Source organism: Gossypium arboreum, chromosome 7 (assembly GCF_025698485.1).
Source record: "Gossypium arboreum isolate Shixiya-1 chromosome 7, ASM2569848v2, whole genome shotgun sequence".
Classification (NCBI taxonomy): Eukaryota; Viridiplantae; Streptophyta; class Magnoliopsida; order Malvales; family Malvaceae; genus Gossypium; species Gossypium arboreum.
In genome coordinates, this window is record NC_069076.1 from 80,742,384 (window position 1) to 80,758,352 (window position 15,969).

The following is a 15,969-nucleotide window of genomic DNA, read 5'->3' on the forward strand; positions in this document are numbered from 1 at the left end:
AAGTCAATCAAGCCCTTTTTACTTAATTTTGATGTTTTAGAAGTTTTAGAACAAAGTTTTGATGAAATTAAGTTGATATTTTGATAGTTATTAGATTTCTAGATATTTTCCATGTTAAATAAAATGATGGAATTGGGGGTTTATTTGATAGAAATTTTGATTGGAATTGAATAAAGGATTGAATCGTAAACTAAGCTATAAGTTTTGAGTTTTAGGGATTAAATGGAAATAAATTCGAAATTTTGAAAATATGCTGGAATTTTAATAGTTAAGTATGAGTTTGGACAAAATTTGAATAGAAATAAAATATGAATTAAGATAGAAAAGTAAGAGAATTAGTTAGGATTAAATTGAAATTAAAGTAAATAAACATTTTGCACTAAAACTGTTTTAGACAGTAGCAGTAGTCTAACTTTGAAAAATCATAAAAAATTATAAAAATCGAATTAGAAGATGAATAAAATATAAAATTAAAGCTTATTGAGTCTAGTTTCTTATAGAAGAAACGATATAAGCAATTGAATTGTAAATTATGAGATATAATGAATTTTGTGAGACAAGGTCAGAATGAATTCAGGTTCCCTGTTCTGACTTTGGAAAATCACCAAAATTGAAGAAAAATAATTGGAGGCTTAAAGTTATATGTTTAGAATCCCTAATGAGTCTATTTTAGGAGAAATAAACGAGAATATTATCCGAGTTCTGTACTGTGAGATAATTAATTTTTAGTGAAGGAGGGACGAAACTGTCAGACAGCAGAATAGGAGTAAATTTAAAGAATAAACTGTACTTAATGGCTAAACCAAAAATTCTGAAAATTTTATTGTAAGAAGATTTGTGAGTCTAGTTTCAGGAAAAATTAGCGGATCTTAATTTAAAATTCTGTAACTCAAGATATGAATTAGTAATGTATTAATGATTATGAATTGTATTAATTTCGTAGTCAATGTGGTACCGAAATCTCGACTAAGAAAGGACAAGACAAAGTCAACGGGAGTTAGCTCGAAAATTACGGTTTGTATTTCTATAATCCGAACTTAGTTATTATTTGTTATATTTATATACATATGGCAATTGTTAGTGTTAGAATTATGATGTTTTACAATTGGAATGGATTGATTTTGATATGCGATGAATTTATATTGATTGAAATTATTTTGATTGAATTTATTTTGATTGAATTATATAATATATATGATTTATGTAGAAATTTTAATATTGAATGAAAGTTATATTGAAAAATATATTGATTGGAAATATGAGAAAATTGATATGAATATATAAGATTGTGATATTTGAATATTTGGTATTGAAAAGTGAATTGAATTGTATTGAATTATGAATTAATGTGCATAATTGAAATATATTTGTTGAATTGAATGAAATTGTATGAATTGTGAAAATGGGTAAATATGTGTAATTATCGGAATGAGATATTGATGAAAGAATTATTAAATTGAGAAAGTGAAAGAAATACCCTATTAACTAGTCGGGCTAAGTCGGGTATAATTGGCATGCCATAGGATCTGGAAGTGTACGGGATTTGCCGGCTTTATTGGTCAGGCACTTTATGTGTCGTATTTCAGGCACCTCGTGTGTCGTATCAGGCACCTCGTGTGTCGTATCAGGCACCTCGTGTGTCGTTTTAGACACTTTATGTGTCGTATATTGATCAGGTACTATGTACCGTTTTAGGCACAATGTGCCGTACTGGTGTGTTTGGGTTGGAATCCGTGTATCCGTCTGAGTCCGAGTCATGTTAATAGGGGTAAATAAAGATAATAAATAACTGATTATTACTGAATAAATGACTGTTACTGGATATTATACTGTTACTGAATAACTGAATATTACTGAATAATTGATCATTACTGAATAACTGATTGTCACTGAATGAATGACTGTTACTAAATAACTTAATTGTTACTGAATATCTGATTTTACTGAATAATTGACTGTTACTGGATAACCGATCAATTGATCGATACTGAATAACTGGTTATTACTGAATATTTGATTGTTACCGCATAATTGACTGTTACTGAATAAATAATTGTTCTGAGAATTAATGAACATTACTGATTGATTAATTGCTATTGAAAAATAATAAATGATTTTGAATTTAAAGTAGACCAAAACATTTGGTTGGAAAGTGAATGTTTGAATTCTCATTGAGTTCGAATAGTTCAATATATATATATATATATAAATTAATACGTTTTATAATTGTTTAAGTGTTCAGATTATAGAAATACCGCTGAGTATACCATACTCAGCGTACGGTTTGTTTCCGTGCGCAGGTTGAGTAAAGATAGTACGTTAAATCAGTATCCCAAGACGATCCCGAATTCATTAAGGTAAAGTATGTTGAGTATTGATAATGGCATGTACCTAGGACGTTTGATGAGAGTCATTTAGGTTATAGAAGTATTGATGAAATGAGTAAATTATGGTTGGCAACAATATGTAGTATGAATTTTGAAATTTACTAAGAATTCGTAGTGGTTCTAAATTAGTCCCGAATTGAATTTACTGTTCGTATTGAACCGCGAGGGCCCATTAAAGGGACGACATCTTAAAACTAGGATGTGTGTGAATATTTATTTTAATTAATGACCGAAATTGGACTGTACTGACTGGTAATGTCTCGTAACCCTGTTCAGGTGACAGTATAGGGTTAGGGGACGTTACAGTTTTAGACTGTTTACCCAAATTTCATTCATTCACTAAAATTTCTTATTATAAAAAATTTCTTATTATCAACTTTCAAGATAATATTTATCCATATTCATCTTATCAAAAATTCAATCACATATCTAACTCATAATTCAAAACTCATATATTCATATTTCGGTATTATCCTATTTTTTTTAACGTTAAATTTCATTTAGCAAACTTGTTTCTCCCGGTGAACACTTCGAAAAGTAACAATATCCGGTGGTTTTAGCACATTGCTCTACACTATTGGGCTAATATGTAATTGTGGCATACGCACTTAGCACCACTTTTCTAATTAACATGTATAACTGTGGCATATCCACTTAGCACCACGTTACATGTTTAACTGTGGTATATCCACTTAGCACCACGTTACATGTATCAATATGTGTAATCGTGGTATATCCACTTAGCACAACATTTTTTCATTCCAAATGTTCAACCGAGATTTCCTCATTTAATCTCAATTCATCAATCACAAATCACCGTTTGTGTCCATTAATTGAACAATACTAAAACTTATTTCATTTGCACTCTCTTTACAAGTCCATTTCATTTCACATGTCAAACATGTACTCGTGAGTTTCGAGTACGTACCTGTGTTATCTCTTAGCACAACCACTCATGCAAACAGGACAATCATATGCAAGATCTCATATTCTCGGTAATCACCCATTTCTTTTAAATATCATATTCCATCAAATTTCTATTAACATCAAATTCAATACAATTATAACAAATTATATTTCATGCATATCAATAGTAACATGAATAATAGGCTTATTAAATCACACGAACTTACCTCGGATCCATAAATGGCAATTTACCATTCTAGTCCATAACCTTGTATTTTCCTGATTTAAGCCCAAATCTCGATTTCCTTGATCTATAATATCACATTTAGCCTAATAATTAGCCACACTATTCATATGGGTCTAAAAATCATATTTTTACAAATTTTCATTTTGACCCCTAAACTTTTGCATATTTTTACTTTTGCCCCAAAGTTCGGAAATTAAAATTCTTCCTATTTTATTATGTTTTATGACATGCTAATAATTTTTCCCTTCTATAGCAACATCAAATTCTCACTCTAACATGTACTTATGAACATTAGGTATTTTTACTGATTATGTCGTTTTACTCGTTTTCACGAAAAATCACTTAGAAAAATTTGTTTAACCAATTTTAAGCTTCATATTCTACCATTAAACATCAAAATACATGCATATCATTCATGGGTAAATTTTTAAACATAAATCCTAGCTCAAAATAATGGTAGAAATGAGCAGATCATGTTACCGGGATTTCAAAAATACATAGAACATTAAAAAAAGAGCTCAGAATCACTTACTATTAAGCTTGGAAGCTTGGCCAAACCCTAACCATGGCTTCTCTTGGTACATTCTTCTGTAGCAAGAAGAAAGGGACACATTTGGGGTTTGAAATTTGTCTTTTAATTTATTTTACCCCTAAATGACCAAAATGACCTTTTTACTATTCTTTCAAAATTTACCCAACCAAGGCCATTTTTGTCCAAATAGTTATACATTGGTTTAATTATCATTTAAGGACCTCCCATTTAAAATTTCATGACAATTAGACACCTCTAACATGTAAAACTCAACTTTTTCACTTTTTACAATTTAGTCATTTTTACTAAATTGAGTGCCCAAACGTCGAAATTTTTGAATGAAATTTTCACGAAATCATTCCGTGAAATCTTAGACTATAAAAATATAATAAAAGTGAAATTTTCCTCATCGGATTTGTGGTCCTGAAACCACTGTTTCAAATAAGCCCAAAATCGGGATGTTACATTTCTCCCCCCTTTAGGGATTTTCGTCCCCGAAAATCCCACCAGAAAAGTGGTTTTGGTTTTTCACTTGGATTTCTTAATCTTATAATCGATGTCAAAGAACTTTCACTCAGGCTAAACTTTTACTACCTATCTCTTTAAATTTTACATACAAAAATCATATGTGGTATTCACTTTACAATACTTTTACTGAAACTTAATCTCTACCAAAAAGCTCATGTACTCAAAAGTCTGATCCATACCATCATACATAGACATTCGCACCCGAATCTTTTCGAATTCGAATAGTAAAACTAGTCAGTTCATCTCAACCTCATACTATTTATAATTTCACACAGTCCAATTATTTGTCAATTCAACCCTCAGCTACTTTTTATTTCAAGCCTCTTCTGGCTTTCCAAAGAAATCATGATATGAAACTCAGATCTTAATCCAAATAGTGGAGATTAAAATTCCATGATATCCAAAATTCATAAAGACACGAAATTCTATGAATCTGGTGAACAGACATTCAGGTATACCTGCATAATTTACACATCTCATAATGTTTAACAACGCTACATATCACTTTCCTCTTTCAAGGACAGGAATGATCCAGACAAGAAAATCCATATTAACCTTTTCTATTTCCGGTGTCAGATAGTCTTATACCATATCTCAATAGAGACAATCACAAACTGTTCACTGTAATTACCATGCTTGGACATTTCATATTTCGAACATTATTCCTTTAACTATTTCTGCTGTCCCAAATTCCATAATATTCCCTTTACTAAGAAAACCAATTCATGAGGGAATTTCAATCAATACATTTCTTGACAGCATACCAAGATATATCGTTTTACCAAAATTAACCTTTTTCGCTAACTGCAATGTTGCGAAAATTAAACAATCTTTCAGTCAATCAGATATCTTTCTAGCTCATGTCTGTGCTTGTCAACCCATTCTCAATCTCTAATCATGCTTATAACCATTCCATCATTGAACTCTTTGGTTTCTCACCTGGAAACTCATTCAACATAAATCTCAGGAATTTCCATTATAAAACACCACTTTGGTAAGGGGGAGGGGGTCGTAGGGCCTCTGACTCAACTCTCATATACATGTAACACAGTTTTTACAGTAAATAAAATTAGCAACACAATTTTAGAACAATATAATCAATCAATAATAAAAGTTTAGGATTACAATTTTATCCAGTGTATTAGCTAATTTTTCTATCGCCACCCAATTTATCCTAATATAGATGATTACTAATGTGAATACTAAAATTCTCTCAATTCTCTTTTAAGCAATTAAATAACTAACTCGATCTAATTAGTAAGCTATATTCTTATGCCAATAATCTAAACCAAATTAATTAGAACTGTAACAATTCGCATTTTAGTGGTGTAAGAAAATGCAGTTTTCGAACTCCTTTTCCGTAAACTGAGTCTATAAATATAAAACAAAAATATGAAGGAGTTAATATGAAACTATAATAAATATCGGTTAAATAATTTCGCTGGAAAAGTAGCTAATTAATGCCTAGAGACTAAATTGTAAAAGTTTAATCGCTATTGAGTTTTAATTAAGAAAAGGCTTGGGGACTTATATAGAAATTCTCAAAAGAAATAAAATGATTAACAAACCAATTTTAAATAGTGGATGGTGATGATGTTAATGATAAGGTAATATAATTATAATTATATTAAATAAACAAAGTTAATTAAATCATGGAAAGATGAAAGAATCATCATCTTCCCAAAGTCACCACCGTCTATCATTGCTAAAAAAAAGAAAAAACCTTTGAATTCTCTTAAGCATTCGACCGAAGATTCAAGTAAGTCTTTAAGCAATTTTTTTTTAATTTTTATAGATTTATGATCATAGGAACTTGATTTAGCTAGCCCATGTATTAATTTGTTCAATTGTTGAATTTTTAACAAGTTGCCATTCTTGAGAAATTGATGAATTAGGCTTGAAATTGATAGAAATTAAACTTAGATCATGATAAAGACTAAATTATAAAACTAAAAAAGCTTGATAGTTAACTTTGTAACATTAGGACTAAGTTGAATAAATTAAAAATCTATCAGGACATTGTGCCATGAATAAAAAGTATAGGGTCCTTAATGAAAGAATGTAAAATCGAATTTTGATTTGATGCTAAATATAGAAAGATATGCATATCCCGAGTATATGAACTAAATTGAATAAAATGCAAAATATTCTTGGCTTTGTATTTAAATGTAAAGTAGATGAACGTTGATATTGTTTAATTGCTGTATTATTGTACGTAGTTAAAGACGATGTCAGGCCGTCGAAAAGAAAAGAAAAAATGAAAGTCGTCAATGAGTGATGCGAAGATTCAGTTTGTACTTTTATGATTCGAAATCAATTTAATTATTTGCATATTCATGTTAATTGCATGATTGAGTATCAATGTGACTATATAATGATTGTTTTAATTGGTTTGCTGTAATTAATATTGAATATCGAGATAGCGAACTGAATTGAATAAAATAGAAAGTAGCCTGATTCAATTGAAACATGATATATGAAATGAAAATGATTTGAGCTATACTATGTGGTATTGGTTTTATATGTGAATTGATAATGATGATATGCAAATTGGGCATATAATGTAATTGAAACAATGATTACCTTATTAGGTGTTCGGACTGAATCGGATATAAATGGCATGCTATAGGATCAGGTACAATGATTTGAAACCATCGTTTCCGGGAAACCCGATGTGGTAGAATGTACATATATAACCATCATTATTGGGAAACCTGGGATGACAATAATCAGATTATGAAAACCACCATTGCGTAACACACCCGGGGTGGTAGTATGTACATGTTTCTGTCACACCCCAAAATAGGCCTAAGAATTTAAGGGGTATTTTTGGAAATTTGGCCTATATCAACTCGATATTTCATAAGTTTGGTAATCGATAATGCTTTCAACTATGGTTTTCATAAAATTAAGTCAATTTCTGAAAATGAGTCTTAAATATCCTTGATTTTGAAAACAAGACTGAATTGTAAAATAGCCAAACTGGGAGTTTTTATAAAGCAATTAAACCATAATTTCAAAATAAATCTAAAAACCCTGCTCAACGGCTTTGTTTCAGGTTAAGTTTTGCTTCTCACTTGCTTGTGTTGTTTTTGCTCTCTTATTGCTCTTCTAATTTCTTTTGATCTTCAATTCCTAATTGCTTTTGAATTCTAACACCATTGAACTTTAAATCTCCATAAAAACCAAGAGAATCACCCAAACCTCACTATCTTCATCATATTCTTCAAAACGTGAGTTTTTCGGTTTTGCATCAATGCTTATTTTTCTTCCATCGAAGGTAACCATTCGACTTTCTATGAGTTTTAAATGATATCTAGTCCCTTAAAGTGAATTTTTAGCTAGTGAAACACATGTTTTAAATAAAAGTCGAAAATTGGGTCTTTAATGGTGAATTTCGGTTTGTGGATAAAAATTTGGTTTTAAAGTGTTTTTCAATTAGCTTTAAGCTAATTAGAAGCTTTCTAAAGTTAATTTGAATTTTCGTTAATAAATTCTTGAGTTTTAATGAATTTTTTTCATAAAGTTCAAAACTTGTCGAAATATTTTGATACATTTAGAAATGTAGTTTTGTGTAGTTTAAAAAGTTGATAATTAGCTGTAGATGAATATGTAGAAGAATGGAATTCATTTCATGCGAAAAGAGTAAGCGTAGACTGAGTTATTCAAATTTAAAGTTTTCTATATTGAAAGTTTCGGTTAAAAGATAAGGTAGCTTAGGCTTATGTTTGTAATTGTTTTAATGAAGTTAATGATTGATTGTTGAATGCATGTTTGTGTGGTTTGTCTTGTTGAAGCTTCGGAGTCAATAAGACCTTCAACGAGTAGAGATAAAGGCAAAGAAAAGCTTGCCTAAGTTTTCAGTTTTTCGGCAAAAGTGAATATTTCGGTAAGTGTTTTGGAATAGCTTCTCGTAAGTAATTCGTTTTGTATTTGGGAAATTAGAGGTAGCCTAAACCCCTTCTCTAAATTTCAAGTGTAAGTGTTTTTTTACCTATGCTAAATGTGTGATAAATATGTTTGTGAATTTTATAATGAGGATTATGATGTGATGAAATATGAATATGTTGGGATGGCTGTTGTGACAGTAAATATGAGGGTATGTTATTCATGCCATGTGACAATGTGTATAATGTACTAATGATATGATTATACGGTGAATACATGCGAATAATTAGTAAGTAATATTTGATGACATTAAAGATATTTTGGCCTTGTGACTTAATGAAACCAATGGGTATAGTTGGCATGCCATAGGATTGTGAGTACTTACTTATTTGAAATTGTGTTATATTGGGCACTGAGGCCTAGGGACAGTTTTGGAGAGATAAGGGAATGTGAGCCAAGCTTCATTCACTGAGATATGTACGCGTGGTGTGTTGGAAAACGTCAGCTATATACTTTGCTTATGGGATATGTTTAACTCTACAAGTTTATGTGTGGTGTGTTGGAGATCCGTGTATCCGATGTGTGGTGATAGAGTTCACATTATGTTTCATAAATTTAAGAGCCAAATTACCATACACTGTGACTAATGTGACTAAATGTAATTATATGTGTTTTTATGTGATTGATGTACGTCGAGAAATTGATATATGTATGCTTAAACGTTCGTATAAATAAGGTCTAAAAGAATGCATGGAATATGACTAAATATGTGAATCATGACACTTAGTTAAAGACGTTTTAAAAAATGTTATAAGTTGATTGGTTGATGCATGACGACTTGTTTGTGTAATGGTTACTCTGAGCATTCACTGAGCTTGTTAAGCTCACCCATTCCTTTTTAACCATTGTAGATAATTAATGTCGGTATGGGTGAAGTGGCCTTTAAGGGAGTGATCCGAGCCGATTAATTAACTTCTATTAGTAGGTATTCTATGCTTGTTTATGTTTGGAGGGAATAAAGGCAATGTGATAGGCCAATGTGGTAGATTTTATAATGATTTATTAAGACGTATTGGGAATTATTTGCGTATATTTAGGAAGCTTATGAACTTGGACATGGTGTTTGGTTTATTATTTAGACATTTTGATACATATGTGACTAGGTGAATGAAGCATGATTTTTAAGGACTAAGTTTCAATGATTTAAATGCTCACATATGCTGAATTTTTGTAACCTGAAGCAGAAGTATCAATATTAAGGCTTTTAGAATGATACCTCTGTATTTTCGAAAATGCAGGGAGTCAGAATATCAATTTGGTATCAACACCTTGGCTTGAGTATCGATACTCGTGGTGTAATTATCGATACATTGTGAAAGGTACCGATATTTTTTGATGTTTTGAAATTTGGTGACAAACAGTTTGCTAGTTTGGTATCGATTTTCCAAGTGGTATCAATACCACTTAAAGAAAATATCGATTCCATAAAGGCAGTATCGATACTTATATAACATTTTTGGAAAATTTTGCTAAGTGGTGCAATGCTTAAGATGTGTACATTTTATGTTTTTTTTTCATATGTTAGTATAATTAAACGCTAAACTACGCTTGCATGACTTGATATTCTCATAAATGCTAGAATTATTAAAGTAAAACGAAACTACATGTATTTCAACTCTGATAATTACAATGGAATCAACGTGAGACGGTGGTGTGGCATCTCAATTTTCAGCCTGGGGTCCAGGCTATAAGGTGTTATAGTTTTAGTAGTCATTGTTGTTGGGCAACACGGGGTGACATAATATTAGATCTGTGTATCTGTTTTAAGTCTGTGTCTAGTTAATAAGGTTATAAAAATATGAATTGGTAACACGATAAACGAGATAAATGTGATTGAATTAGTATGCTTGTATATACGTGATATGTGAAAAATGACAACATGTGAAAGACCATACGAATAAGTTTAAACGAGCCCTAAGGGTCGAATCAAAATTGAACAAGTCAATAGACTTGAGAAAGAGAATTGAATTTTAAAATAAATGATAGAAAAGCCTTGAATGAAAATGAGATTAATTATCATATTGATACATGAATGTATATGTATGCAATTGAATTAGATATGTTAGCATCTTTGTGAATAGAAAGGATAGCATAAAATGTTAGTTTGATTTTCAAATGAAATGGTGTATGAGAATTGTCGAAATCATCTTTTTGAAAACGGGGTCGACTTTGATTTTGAAAATAAAAACGAAAAAAAGGGAGTCGCCACCGATTTTTTTTTGAGGTGTGATCGGATCACCTAGAAATTTGGTCATTTTAATAAAATATTTTGATTATTTAAAACAATGATTTTGGTCTACGAATTTTAAGAAAACGGGTTCGAGAGTCGGTTAGGTGCGAGGAAGGATTAGCACCCTCGTCACGCCAAAAATTGGTACCTAATTGATTAATTAATGTCTTAATGTCGAGAGTTGAAGTTTTGAAAAGGTTTTAAAATACGATCCTTTTTTATTATCATTCATTTAAAAGAATGCTTGAATTAAGTTGAAACGAGTATCAAAACCCTCTCGTCCCGATATAACAAAATGCCACACCCCGTAAGTTAGGATGCGATGTTTGAATCCTCAGGAATAAGTTTGCCTTTAATTTCTATCGAAACTTTGTGTATTTTGAAATCTAAAAGGATATTTGGCTATTTAGGTTTAACAAGAAAATCAGAACCCCGTAAGTTATGGTACGATTTCTTGAATTCCCAAAATACAAAATATTGCCTTATTTTGAAGATTTTTCTTTTTGAATAATAACGAGTGCAACACTTAACAAGGTTCGTTTATTTGTAGGGGATAAAATGAAACGATTTAGTATCAAAAAAATACATCTGAACTTAATCCATGATATGATTTGAACTAAATAAAACCAAAAGGTAACATAGAGTATGGATAATAATGCAATAATATAAAACAACTATACGGGTCAAGTATATGATAAACAAATGGATGTTATGATAATACTAATGTGCTATAATAGTCATAGTAACTTTAACAAACAAATTACAATAATAATAATAATAATAATGAATATAGGTATGAATAAGTAAAGATGAAATAAATAAATAATGGTGAGAACGATAATGACAAAGTGATAAATAAATAAATATAAGGAAAAAGTTTAAAAATATTGGAAGTAAAGAACCAAATTGAAATAAATAAGATTTAAGGCACTATTTGTAATAAAACATATGTAAAGAATAATAATGTGACGATGATAATAATAATAATAATGATAACCATATAATAATAGGAATGACAATAATAATACTATAAGTGAAAACCTAAATAATTTGATTTTTAAAAGTATACAAAGAACGAGTGATAATAATAATAATAATAATAATAATAATAATAATAATAATAATAATAATAATAAAGGCACAAGTAAAATGAATAATTGATAAATAAAAATTTAATTATTAAAGATTGGAAGAACAATAAATAAAGAGGATACAAGAATTTAAATAAAAATGCAAATGAATAATATATATGTATGTCCAAGAATAAATAGACAAGCAAATGGATAAAATAAAACAATGATAAATGTATAAGTAAGCAAATAAGTGAATGAATTAAAATAAAGGAGGTAATTAAAACTTAAAATAAAATTAAAAGGTATAAATTACAAATAATAAAAAAGGTGACAAGGATCAGAATGTAATGCGTTGAAACTAATAAGGACCTAAAGGGAAAATATCCCTGATCCTTATGCACTGCGTTTCAATAAGCAGGGTCACGGATTAAATTAAAAATGAAATAAGATTAAAAGGGCAAATTTAAAAAAGAACTGGGATCAAAATAAAAGGCGCGTAAAGGTGTGAGGATTAAATGAGAAATTATCCCTGTCCTCCAAAACATACGGCTTTAGTAAGGACTAAAATGAAATAAAAGTAAGGTTATCGGGCCAAAATTAAAAAGGAAATAGGCTTAAATCAAAGACAGGCAAAAAATAGAAGGACCAAACATGTAAATATCCCTTTTAGGGAAGAAAACGCGTGGATCCTGGCAACACAGGTTGGGTCTCGGGTCAGGCTCCCTTAAACGACGACGTTTTGGCACTAAATTAGCCAAGGTGAAACCGCGCCGTTTCAGACTGCTATTTCAATCAAATTTTTTTTTAAAAAAAACTCATTTCAACATTGTTTTCTAAAAAAAAGGGTTAAATGCTTCCCTTTTTCTCCGCAACAGGGCTAACGCCGACAAATGGTCCGGTCACCGGACCACCGTGACGGCCACAGGCGAAGGTGACGGCTCTTCCGTGCACGGTGGTCAGAGAGATAAAAAAAGGCTGCCTTTTTTTATTTTTTATGTTTTGTTTTTCGAATAAAATCCTAGGCTTAGGCTCTCAAGCCTTACGAAATCTACCAGTGTTCATTTTGTAACACCCTTAACCCGTAACCGTCATCAAAATAGGCTTACGAGGTATTACCGGACTTATACACTATCGTTTATACAAAACTGAGTCATAAAATTTGCATTCCAAATCAATTCTTTTCAAATTTCACCCTAAAGTCCCTAATATTGGCCTACGGAGCCCAATACATGCTTTAGAAGTGGTTCAGGACTAAACTGGAAACTTTAGAAAATTTTCCTTGGAGATAGGGGCACACGCCCGTGTGGCCTGGGACATGGCCGTGTGGCCAGCCCGTGGGATCATATGGCCGTGTAGCCAGCTCGTATGGAATTCTGACTTGCAATTTCTTAAGTATCAGAGGGGCACACGGCCTGGGCACACGCCCATGTGGCTAGGCCGTGTGGTACATTGATTTTTCACCATTTTTAAGCCATTTTCACATTATTTTGACACACGACCGTGCTTGAAACCCGTGTCTTTCACACGACCAATACACATGATCATGTCTTTGTCTCATGTACTATCCTGACTTCACATTTAAGGATGCAAGGGATACACAGTCATATCACCTATCCGTGGGCTTACCATGTGTCATACACAACCTAGACACACACCCGTGTGTCTACCCGTGTGGAGGAAAATAGGCCGTTTTAGGACACTTTTCTCACCCTTTCATCCATTTCCTGCACTTAAACAGAATTACACACTAATAGAATCCAACCAATCAATTATTTCAAGCCAAAACATGTATATTTTAGCCTCAAACACAAAACATCACATTCAACTTACTTTGCATATGTAATCGTTCCTACAATTACATTATCAAATCGACCCCTATACATGCCATATAAATCAAAAAGTTTTTTAACAAAATCTACCGGATTAAATCTGGATAGTTTGATCCTTGATGTAGATCCGATCCTCCGTTTGTATATAAATCAATCAACAAAACAAATAACATACACAAGTAAGCTTATAAAAACTTAGTAAGCTCATAGGCATAAAATATAAATCTTACCGAACATGGTACACAAACATATATCTTTTAAGTTAACTAATTCATCCTGTAAATCACAAATTCATTAATAAGCTCATTTGAATAATTTCCATGTTGCTATTCATAATTTAACTCCTTTGGGCCCATTTCTCATTCACTTCCATTGACAAATTAGGGAACAATAATGGAATTGAGTGCCCCACAATCACATTGCCATGGTAAAACCATGGACTTGCACATAGTCACGTATCACACACCGAAGTCATAGCCTTGCTATGGTCTTACATGGATCACATGTAATACCAATGCCATATCCCAGATATGGTCTTATACGGAATCACATTATCACATCACACCGACGTCATAGCTCAGCTATGGTTTTATACGGGAACACGTATCACATTGCATCAATGCCATAGCCCAGCTATGGTCTTATACGGGTGCACATATCACATCTTTTCCGTCAATTCATCATGGTCATAAAATGAAAGCACTCAAAACCATTGTTCCAACTAATTTGTACTTTTAGTTAAACATTATTTAGTAATAAATACAATTTGATAGTATTCGTCTACAATAAGATACCTTAGCAATCATATGATTTTCATAATAAAATATTGAACTTTGCCATATGAACTTACCTTGGCTAATTTGCAAAAGTCATAGAAATTCAGAGACTATTCTTGTAATTTCTACTTTCCGCGATTCGCTTCGTTTTCTTGTTCTATAATTATAAAATCATTCCTTCATTAGCATCTATTTCAATTCTATTCTTGTTCACAATTTATGCCCTTTAATTTTTGAAATTACACTATTACCCCAAACTTTTCAATTTTTACAATTTAGTTCCTGCTCAAATTATTCATCAATTGAGCTAATTCTTCTCAAATAATACTTTATCAAGACATTATAAACTACTTCAAATCCTTCAAAACTCAAAATTTTATCACAAAACCCTAATTTCAACAACTTTCACAATTAGATCTTAAAAATTGATTTCTATAAAAATCTCTTCATAAAATCATCATATAATAAAATTAAAATCTAAATTCCATGATAAATCATTATAAAAGTTCAGCACTTATTCATGGAAACTTTCAAAATTACCCATGAAATCAAAAAGTAATGAATTAAACAAATGGACCTAGTTGTAAAAGTTTCAAAAACACAAAAATTACAAGAAATAATCAAGAATTAAGCTTACATTTAATAAAAATATGAGAGACCAGCTTAAAAGAACCCTTCAATGGTGTTTTTGCTGGAGAGGATGAAGAAAACTCTAGATGTACCTAATATATCATATTTTACAATTAAATTTTTACCCAATTTCCAGTTTTGCCCCTTGTTCACTCTTGATTTTTATTTTTCCTGCACACTCATGCTGCCAACCCATCTAATTTGGGTTTATTTAATCATATTTTATAGTTTTGTACTTTATTCAATTCAGTCATTTTTCTTCAATTAACTATCAAAATGGTAAAATTTCTTAACGAAACTTTAATACTACTTATTAACACTCCATAAATATTTTTAGAAATATTTATGGCTCGATTTATAAATTTGAGGTCTCGATACCTTGTTTTTATCTCATTTAATCTATAAATTTCCTTTAATTCATAATTTCACTAATTTAAAAAATATTTTTAAAATCACATTTAACTTTTACTTACTAATATCTAAACTTACATATCGGATTTAGTGATCTCAAATCACTATTCCGACACCACTGAAATTTGGGCCGTTACAACTCTCCCCCCTTAGGAAATTTTGACCCCGAAATTTCGTACCTGAAAAGAAATGTGGATATTGTGATCTCAGTGATTCCTCCGTTTCCCAGGTTGCCTCCTGTAGTCCATGTCGATGCCATAATACTTTCACTAACGGTACTCGTTTATTCCATAGCTCTTTAACTTTTCGAGCTAGAATTTTTACTAGTTCCTCCGAATAAGTCATATCTGATTGTAGCTCTATCTCAGTATAAGGAATCACATGTGAAGGGTCTGATCTATACCATCTCAACATAGATACATGAAATACATTATGAATTTTCTCAAGTTCTGAAGGCAAGGCTTATCTATAA

General features: G+C 31.1%; 1 long non-coding RNA gene across 1 annotated transcript; it reads left to right on the forward strand.

Annotated features, from left to right (window-relative positions):
• The first annotated feature begins 917 nt into the window (after positions 1–917).
• LOC128295243 (uncharacterized) lies at positions 918–2,512 on the forward strand. Its single transcript, XR_008285586.1, has 2 exons — positions 918–1,014; positions 2,301–2,512. It is a non-coding gene; the product is annotated as an uncharacterized LOC128295243 (long non-coding RNA).
• Positions 2,513–15,969: the final 13,457 nt, after the last annotated feature.